Source organism: Catharus ustulatus, chromosome 2 (assembly GCF_009819885.2).
Source record: "Catharus ustulatus isolate bCatUst1 chromosome 2, bCatUst1.pri.v2, whole genome shotgun sequence".
NCBI classification, from domain to species: Eukaryota; Metazoa; Chordata; class Aves; order Passeriformes; family Turdidae; genus Catharus; species Catharus ustulatus.
This window is the reverse complement of record NC_046222.1, coordinates 87,863,444-87,873,420: the sequence shown is the minus strand read 5'-3', so window position 1 is coordinate 87,873,420 and position 9,977 is coordinate 87,863,444.

Here is a 9,977-nt window from a genome sequence, read left to right as displayed (position 1 = left end):
ATGGCTGTTTGATCTCTCCATATCAAGGCCGCTTGTTATCTGCTGCTCCTGCGGTTTCAGACAGAAAGTTTTTTGTTCCTGAGGAGGTTTGAGGAATGGCTGATTTGTGTGAATACCCGTATTTGCATGCGAACGAGGCTACTCCTTTACAAACAAGAGCGTTCATTATTCCTCTGTTTAAAAGGATACACTAACCCAATTAGTGAGCTGGAAGAATATCCCGTGACTTATCTAACCAATAACATGCTCCAACTAGGAGGCAGTGAGTACTTAAACTGTGCAGTATCTGAACCCCCATGTTGGCATTTCCCAAACCTTTGAAAGTTGAACCCTCTCTTCAGCAAAATAGGAACAATTGCACTCTTCACCCCTCCCATGGTGTTATTAAAAGCATACCGAAGAGAACAGAGGCTCAGTGAAATCTGTATGGGTCTGTGTGTTCAGATGCTTCCCCTCCTTCCAAAACACGCTTTGAACACTGTAGAAAGAAACTTAATGTTGATGCTTAAAACCAAATAAGTTAACTCCTCTTGAAGCAGAGCACCATCACACCTCTACAGCCCCAGGCTTTCTGCAGACTCAGGCAGGTACCAGTTACCCCAAGTAACATTTAAAGCACAGCCTGTGAAAGAAAATCTGAAGGATTGAGACTCTTCACCTACAAATTTTCTCATGTTCTGATTGCAGTCAAATGTAGACCTCGTTGATGCTGACAAAGCTTAGAGTCTACTCAACTACCTCAAATGCTAATTTCGGACAGGAGGTACATTTTAAAAAAAATGTCTCAGAGGAATCAATGGGATCAAGAGGCATTTCACATTTAGGAGATCAGACTTAAAGCCTAGTCACGAATAATTCTCAAAAAGAAAATCGTTGTATTTGCCATCAGTATTACTGAGGATGAATAATCCGTCCAGCTGTGCTAAGTAGCATCAGAAAAAAATGAGTTCTTAAGTTATTTTTTGGCTAAGTTATACTACATACAAGGAGGTTTATGTGATTTAGGTAAGATCTGGAAAAGTATCCAAACTTTTGAATTTATACTCAAGGTTCCACACCTCTAGGTTCAGGGTAAAAGGGAAGATTTACAGAGCCTGGCACAAAATTAAAAAAGCCTACGTAATAATCATCAGTACTCTCAACCCTTTCCACAGCTGCTATTTACCTCCACCTCCTCTTATTTTCCTTTTTTCTTTTTTTTTTTTTTTAGCTTTTTTTACTATAGGAGTTTCTTTTTTTTTCTCCCTCCTCCAGTCTAACCCCTAGGATATTTAATTAATTTTCTAAATTATCCTCTTTTTATCTCTGCTTCTTTAATAACTGTTAACTTCTTTACCCCACACTGTTCACTTTATCTTATCATGTGGCTTCTTACATCTACTCTGCAGATGCATTTTCAGGGCTCTTTGCAGCTCTGCCTGAGCACCTCATCTTTCATCACCCAGCCCTTTGTTCCTCTTTATAGTGTTTCCTCTTCATACATTGTTTCTGCAGTTGAAACTATGACATTTCCACACTGTTCCCTGGGCCTAGGAGGAATGCAAATATAAATCAGTTGCATTCCAGGAGATGATGTTGGCATGAGAATGTATATAGGCACTGTATTAAAGCACTGGTAAAACAAGACCTCCATGTTAGCTATAGGAATACAACACATAGGTCTCATTCAAGATAGAATGATACTCTGTCTTTGAAATTTGAACTTTTGATTTTTTGGCATTGAGTTCTATCTTTAACCCTTATTTGTTTCAGGTTTAAATCAGAGAAAATTTATGTATGTCTTGCTTTAATGACAAAATGTACAATCTTAACACAGTGAAAATTTCAATGACTGTGCAAGAAAATTTTCCTGACTTTAGAAGCTACCTACCAAAATCTTCAGACGACTAACTGTAAGGCAGACATCACATAGCTCAGAGAAAAACAAAATGTATCTCTGAAGTTGTTTAACAGAGGAGAAAAAAAACCAGGATGTTCCATATATTCTTTTCAGGATGTTTTGTTGCTGGGACCTGTAATATCGTCCCCAACAGGCCATTCTGACTTGCTTTTTTCCCCAGCCCATGAAATGATGACTCAATTGTCCTGAAGCATCCTTGATTGCTTGCAGTCACATGACATGGAAGTTAAGATTGAATATCCTCTTAGGATGAACAGGGAAGTATTGCTATTAGGAAGTGAATAATCTGATCTTATTTCCTCTTCCTTGTGTTCTCCCTTTTTTATTTTTTAAAGACAGAGTTTATAAGCACAAGATATTGGTTTTAAATTACTTACACCATTTCCATCTATTCCAGAATTCCTTCTTTGTTTACCTAGTTTCAGGTTCTCTGCTGGAATAACATACCTGCATAATTATCAGGCCAGTATTGTATTTAGCTTTACGAAACACCTTTCAAATGGCTTTAGTTAATAAACTTTAATGATAAATAATGTAGTGTATGATGTACTTAGATATCCAGCTTTTCATAGCGTCCCCATATTTTTCAGTCTTTTTAAATGAAGTGAGGGGTTTAAGATTTATAAGCTAAACACAAAGAGTCATTTATTTGTTAAAGAAAAGAGCATACACAGCTCCTGTGCTCTTCTAGTTTCATTTGTTCAATTTGCTTTCTCAAAAGCAGGCAAAAGATTCTTGTTGTTGGATGATCCCAATCCTCTCAGTTTAAGTGGGATCAAGATAGAATGTTGGCCAATTTCTCTCCAGCCCTTTAAAAGGCTCCATCACTTCCTGAACTTTGAAGGAAGGTTTAAAATCTCTCCTTCTCACCGTTGGTTAGAATGAGGTTTCTTGAGGACTTTAGCCAGCCCAAACATTGCATTTAAGAATAAATTGTTTACACTTCTGTCTTCTTCCTTGCCAAGGTCTTCTGGAAGTTTTGGAAAAGTTAGCATATCTTCTTTTGAAAGTCTGCCCAGCATATTGGAAGACATTTGTACATGTCATTTATACCTGCCTTCTGTGAAGCCCCAGAACTGCCGGGCAGAAAAGCGGGAAGAGGTTGCCATGCTAAGACTGTTCCCCTCTGTTCTATAAATGTTTATGTAAATTTCTGTGTAAGCTGTTTAATCTATGGAAGGGAGAAGGCTGTGTGTTGTCACTGTAAAACTTCTTTACCAGCTAAGGAGAAGGATTCTGAGATGCCTTTCCCCAGCATCCAGCCTTTTTGTATCTTGTCTGTGCTTCTGCCAGCTATGACATGGATCTGTGTCTGCCTCTTTTGCACACCCAAAGTTCCAATATTTCAGGTTGAAAGAAATATTTTCTCCCTCAACACTCCCACAATAAAGTGATGCTTGTAAAGCAAATGGAGGTTTTTGGATTAGGTTGAATTGCATTCCCCTTCTAAAGAGAACAAAGATGCACAAGAAACAGAATCATAACTATAATGAATTAGGAAGTGGTACTCTTTTGCTTTTTAAAAAAATAGTCACGATATAAACAACAATTCCCCAAATAATAGCTTAATTGAAATCTCCAGGTCAGCTTTAAATCAAGCAACCATCACCCTAAGGAGTCCGAAATCCCCAGCCACTATTTCTGTTTACACAAATCTTGATGTTCCAGTTCCTTCACTGGAAATACACCCAAAATTATTAGCTCCCGGCTCTCTGTTTTATAACTTTATGGAGATTGACAGTTGTCCTGGTTTTGGTTGGGAGAAAGATGATTTTCCTCTTAACAGCTGGTACAGCCCCATGTTTTGGATTCAGGATGAGTATAATGTTGATAAAACTGGGATGTTTTAGCTGTTGCTGAGCAGTGCTTGCATAGAGTCAAGGCCTTTTCTGCCTCTCACTCCATCACCAGTGTATATGCTGGAGGTGCACAAGGAGCTGGAAAGGGGCAAAACAGGGACAGATGACCACAACAGATCAGAGGAATATCCCATACCTTATGGCATCATGGTAAACAGAAAAACTGGGTGGGACTGGCTGAGATGTGGGGGCCCAGTGCTTGGATACTGGCTGGGCATTGGTCAGGGCATGGTGAGCAACTGAATTGTGCATCACTTGTTTTACTTCTTTAATTGTTATTATTATTTCCCTTCTTCTTCAGTCCTGTTAAGATGTTTTTTATCTCAACCCATGGGTTTTACTCTTTGCCTGATTCTCTTCCCCATCCCACTGGGGTTAGGGAGCGAACAGCTCTGCAGTGTTTAGCTGCCTCCTGGGTTAAACTACAACAGATATATAAGAGCAAATCCTAATATATCTTTTGAAACAGTCCTTTCCACTTCATTTCAGTTCACTTACAGCAGAACTGGGCACTGCTGCTGACTGAAACCTTAGGGCATTTCCAAAACACTAATAAGTAACTTAATTAACAACAATGAACATTCTCTGAAAGTTCAGAACTGATGCATAATGCTTGTTTCAATAAAAGAAATGAGATATTTTATTCCTGTTGCACTCAACGAAACACTAGTTTTGCTGGTACTATATTAATACCAAAACTACCATCGATGTAAATGTAGGTAGGACTTAACCCATATTTCTAATACAACTTGTTTTCAAATGTTAGTTTAACTTGGGCAAAAATAATCTAGAAGTCATTAGTAGCTGGAAGGTGACCCTAATATGTGTGGAAGCCTTACTGAAGTCTTTGGAAAGTTGGTATTGATGACTTGGTCCAAGTTGATTACATTTTGATCCATGTCCTTAACCCCAAATAAGTACCTTTTGCACAACTGTAACAACAAGAGCTCAAAGCAATTTACAGCAACAGCAAAAGACTCCACTGGGGAACAGCATGACATCTAACTGCTTTCTGCCTCCATTCCCACAGGGACAACTAGAAATGCCTTGGGGGAAGGACAAGCTATTTTGGCTATGCCAGCTGTTCTCTGTAGCATCATTATTCACTCACACAAATAAGAGTAGTTCTGAAAATGCTCTAACTTGCACAAGCAATTGATGTGTGTGTTCGAGCTTTCAAGAGCAGAAAAGTGGGGGATTGAGGGGGATTGGTGGAAAAATCGTCATTCTGAGTTCCACTGAGTGCTTCTCTGACACAACAGGAGTCTAGTCTTTAATGTAGCACTGAAAATTAGATCAAGAATTTTATTTCCACTCCCTTGTATCAATCATTCTTGTTTCCTGTGCAAACACAGACATTTTTGTCATTAGGCTAAAAATAAAACCTTTTGAGAACTCAAGCAACTGGTCTGTCTAGTTCTTTTCGTGCAGTGTTTTTCTGGTAGAAGCAATAACAGGATGTGCTGACCATTTCTCAGTGTAATAATCTGGTCTAGTCACTGATATAAACAACTTGCCCTTTGACCTCACAATTTATTCACAGCAGGCCTAATCCAAGACATCTTAAGTAACAAAAATATTGATAAATAATTTGCAATTATAGACACACTCCTGTGTTAAGAGTAATAATATCACAAATAGTGTCCTGTGGAGGTGGGTGTCTTTCACAAAGCTGACTAAGGTAATATTGTTATCACTGTTGCCTTTCCAAATAAATTGCACTTAAAAGCATGAGCATGGCTATGGTGCTTACTCCAGCGCATGTTGAGCAAAAGGCATGTACATGTTTGAGGTAACTAAATCCTTCCTTGCAAATTGGTTGTGCTAGTGACAATAATGTGTCCATACGAAGGAGAATTAAAAGTTTGTATGAGGTGCAGGGTCCACTGTCATTTCCCTCATTCCTCCCCTATTTCCTCTTTATTCACTGAACTCTCATCAAGCCTTTCATTGCTCTCCTCCCCTGCTGATTCATGGTGTTCTCTGAGTTAATTTTAGGGTATAGATCTGAATGGTCCGTGTTTCTGTCTCCATCCTGATCAGGAAATACAAAGTCACAGTTCGCTTTCATGCTCAGGTTTGCAAAGAACCATTTCCCCAGCACTTATTTTAAAACTTGTTCTTCTGGGAGGAAAAAACTCTTCCAGTTTGAAATCAAGCCAAATTAGTTTCCCCTTCCTGAAGTATTTCTTGTGTTTCCATAATAAAAGTAAAAAAAGCTGAAAGTCAGGAAAACATTAATCTGTACGCAGACCTATACAGGTGCTCATGTTTTTTTGAGAAAAATAATGAGGTTTCAAGAAAAGTTTCTGAATCTTATCTCATATCCATTAGATTCACGAAGAGAATTTTAGTTCTTCTGGAAAACTTTTTCTTAAATTATAGGAATATATGTTTAAAGTGACTTGTTACTATAATGAGTTATAACAGAGAGTGTGACTGTAAAGAACAGCCTACTCCAGCCATCCTGTGGGCTGCATTTGTAATGGTTGTGCCTTTTATATATTATACACAGGGAGTGTAGTTAGACTATTTAAAAAAGAAACTGATGTCTGTGGGGAGGCTGGGTATGAGACAATGTTTTATGCTGCACAAGCCAAAGCTTGTTAAAAATTTCTTTTTCACACGCATTACTTCCGTGCTAATGCATTAACAAAATGTGGTGAAATATTCATCATTTATAAATAAACATTACAAATGGTCCCACAGAATATATAAGGAAAGACTGAAATTGCAGCCAGAGTAGGGGTTTGCCACTAGCTCAGTGCAGATATGGGTTAAGAGGGATCTTGTCAGAGCTGCAGCCCTGGGAGCCCCTGCTGGAGTGCATGAGTGAATGTCTCTAAACTGGTTGGCTATTGCCAGAGCATGCTCATCTGATGCCTGCAACTTTAACATGCCAGGGTGAGAAAAACCCGGATATAACTTCAGTCTGGAGGTGAAAAATGGTAGCTTTGAATCTTTGTGCTCATGCCAGCTCCATGACTGCTATTTTCTGGGATATGCTAACTTCAGAGGAGTTGTCTGAGTACAGTGCTTGTGGAAAATCAGGTCTGGTGCTCCCATAAGAGCTGGAATAGATGACTGACCTTCCACAGCTTATACCTCTTGAGGGAACAATTTACAGAATATGGGTTATGGGAGATTTATTTGGAAACCATATGGAAACATTTATGTGTTGTTTTCATGGGCCTGGGATTAATGTAACAAAATATGATGCTCCATATTTGTTGGCAGGATGGTGTTGAAATGGAAGGTTCACCTTTCTAGCCATTCATTCAAAAGTGTTTGGATTTTTTCTTCCAGTACTAGACTGTGTTGGTGACCAAACATTTACAATATGAATAAACCTATCACAAAAAAAAAAAAAAAAAAAAAAATTGGCTTGGAATATAGCATATGAAATGGCTTAATCATTGGAGTCAGTGTTGTCAGGCCCTACTAAAGTAATTTTTCTAGGATCCAGTTGGAACTGGTGCTTCTGGTAAACAGTTGTCTTATGCCCATGCAACCTCTTTCCTTTGCTGTATTGGAATCACTATTCTTATGACATATGTCATATTAGGTCTGGCTTTCTGATCTTGCTGTGACCAGCCAGTTTGCAGGGAGATTTAAGTAGAGGCTGCACTGCTGGAGGAATCTAAGGAAAAATTCAGTCTGTAGTCTCACCCCGAGGCTCTGGAAGTGCACAGTGAGATGCTAACCTCCCTTTGCCATGAGAGTTTGCATCACACAGCTTTCTCTACTGGTTTCTATGTATACCTCTCAGGTTCCTGAGTGAAGGCTCACAGCAGCTTTGCCTGTAGGTAAAAGCAATGTTAGTTTTCCTCTTAGAGATTGCAGCTGAGTTCACTGCAGAGATTTAATAAAGAATGATGATCTGTGAGGCTTCTTCTGTTCTTTGAGCACCTGTAAAAGATTATTAATTGTTCCCCCAACAAATATTTTTATAAATGTTTTCTCACCTTCCTTTTTCCACCTGTCTCCTCTGAGACTACATCTGAACTTAAAATTTGTCACAAAATGTCGGTGGTGGAAATGTCTTGCCTGCTGCCACACAATTGCCTTATTGGGAAGAGGAAAGTGGGAATGAATTTAGCAAAGTAAAATGAGTACAGACCCATACTGTAAATTGTATCAGACATTCTTGGTCTAGATTCTTCCTTTGTCTTAAATATTATGGAAATTACTGTAATGAGATAATATTCTCAAATACTGTCAAAGAGCACAGGAGATGGAGAGAAGGGCCCAGCTGGACAATGTTGCCAAAATTCCAAGCTATAGAGAGCCTAAAGTCTATAGGGGCCTCATTTTTCCTGGAATAGAAAGAAAAGTTAATGCGATATTTGCTGAGAGTAGTGTACATCTTGATACATGCTAACCAGAAACCCTTTGGTGATAATGATATGAGTCTTCTGGGGAAGATGGATTAGAAAGGGGCAGATTGTTGTTGTAGGGCCAGGTGGTCCCAGGCCAATGAGGACTACATGAGTAACATCCCCAGTGAACGTGCACCTTGCACTTCAGTTGTAACAGAGCTGGAACAATTAATTCAGAATAAAGAGGAGGGTGCTAGAAGTGGTGAAAAACTCTCAGGGGAGGGAAGAGTTCCTCAAGTAAAATGGAAAATGAGACTTATGACAGGATAGTGTTCCCTCAAACAGTCTGGGTTACTTGGACATATCTGTGGTGAGCAGCTGACATTTGTGTCTGAGTCTTTCCTTCTAGGGGACTTCATGGAGCAAATCCAGGTCGTGTTGCTCTAGCCAAAAAAGTAATAGCAACTCCAAGATCCTAGAAAGCACAGAGCTGGTTGTGACTTGGCATAGTGACTCATAAGAGAGGAAGGTGCCAATGCTCAGACAGCATGTCGGGCATGTCAGCTGGTGAAGGAATTTGTTGGCATTGCACTCCAGCTGGTGAAGATACTTGGCCTTTTAAAATTTGATGGAGGTGGTGTAATACCTAGTCTATGCTGCATTTCCAAAACTGCTTGGATCTGCCTTTTTTTTTTTCTTTTTTCTGCAAATAGCAGCACTTGCCTTAAAAGTGAATAAAAAAATGAAAGCATTTATGAAAGCATTTCCAAAACATTGCAACCTAGGTACAATTTAAAGGATTCTGTGCTTAGGGAATGAGGAAGCTACTACAGCTAATATAATTCTCTGGGAGAGTATTCAAAAGATACGTCCTAAAATACACATAGCCTGCTTACAAGCAATCTTTTCTACTGCTGCAGTTCTTCTGCAGGAATGTTGTCGTCTAGGTTTAATCCCTTAAGATTTTAAGACTTTAATAAATGTTATTGGTGATTGGCTTTTTGTGTGGGTTTTTTTGTTAGTTAGTTTGTTTTTAATTCCGTCCTATTTTCTGCAGCTTTTCAAGAGCACTGGCTTAGGTCTTACCTTCCCTTTTACAGCAGAAGCCAGGTGGTGTCTACTGATTGTTAACTGGTCAAAAACGAACAGTACCTATTAATTGTTCAGACCTAGCAAGCCCTAGACTTCCTACTGCTAGAAGGAACAAGCTGGCTTGTTGCAAGGTTGTTTCCATCTTTATCATGCTTTGTCTGATTTCCAGCATATGCTCTAAATAAGGTGGGCATATGTGTTTATTTCCCTTATGAGTCACAGAAGAACATGTGTACACTGAATGTGCTGCTGTTGTTAATTTTTATGCAAGTGTTTTATTTTCTTTATTGGAGTGAGATATAGCTCATCTTAGACTATAATACAGAGTAATTTCTCTATGTGCAGATGGCTGTGTCTAAGTGTTCAAATCTTTTTACAAGTGTTTTTGGTAGGCCCCTTTTTTTATGTGGGACACACTTTAATTCTAAGGCAAAAAATACAGTCCTTCAAATGTTACTTAAAAGAATCAATAATCCTTGTTTCTCCAATGATGCTGACTTTACAATCCTTCATTAAATAGATCAATGTATTTCCATCACAATGTTATTCTTACTTTACTGTGAAATTAATCACAAGTCTACCTTTTCTGAAAACTGCATAAACTAGTAAAGAAAAATCAAACTTAGCCTTTATGTTTCTTTCATATTTGAGGGAAAGAATCTTACAGAATTTCTGTTAAGATCTGCAATAAATGTTAAATACTTCTTCTGTATGAGGGGCTCTAAGAAGTTTCTTTCTTTTAGAGAAACTTGATTTCTCTAAGCCACAGAAGGCTCCAGAATTATTACTGAGTGACTACAAAATCCA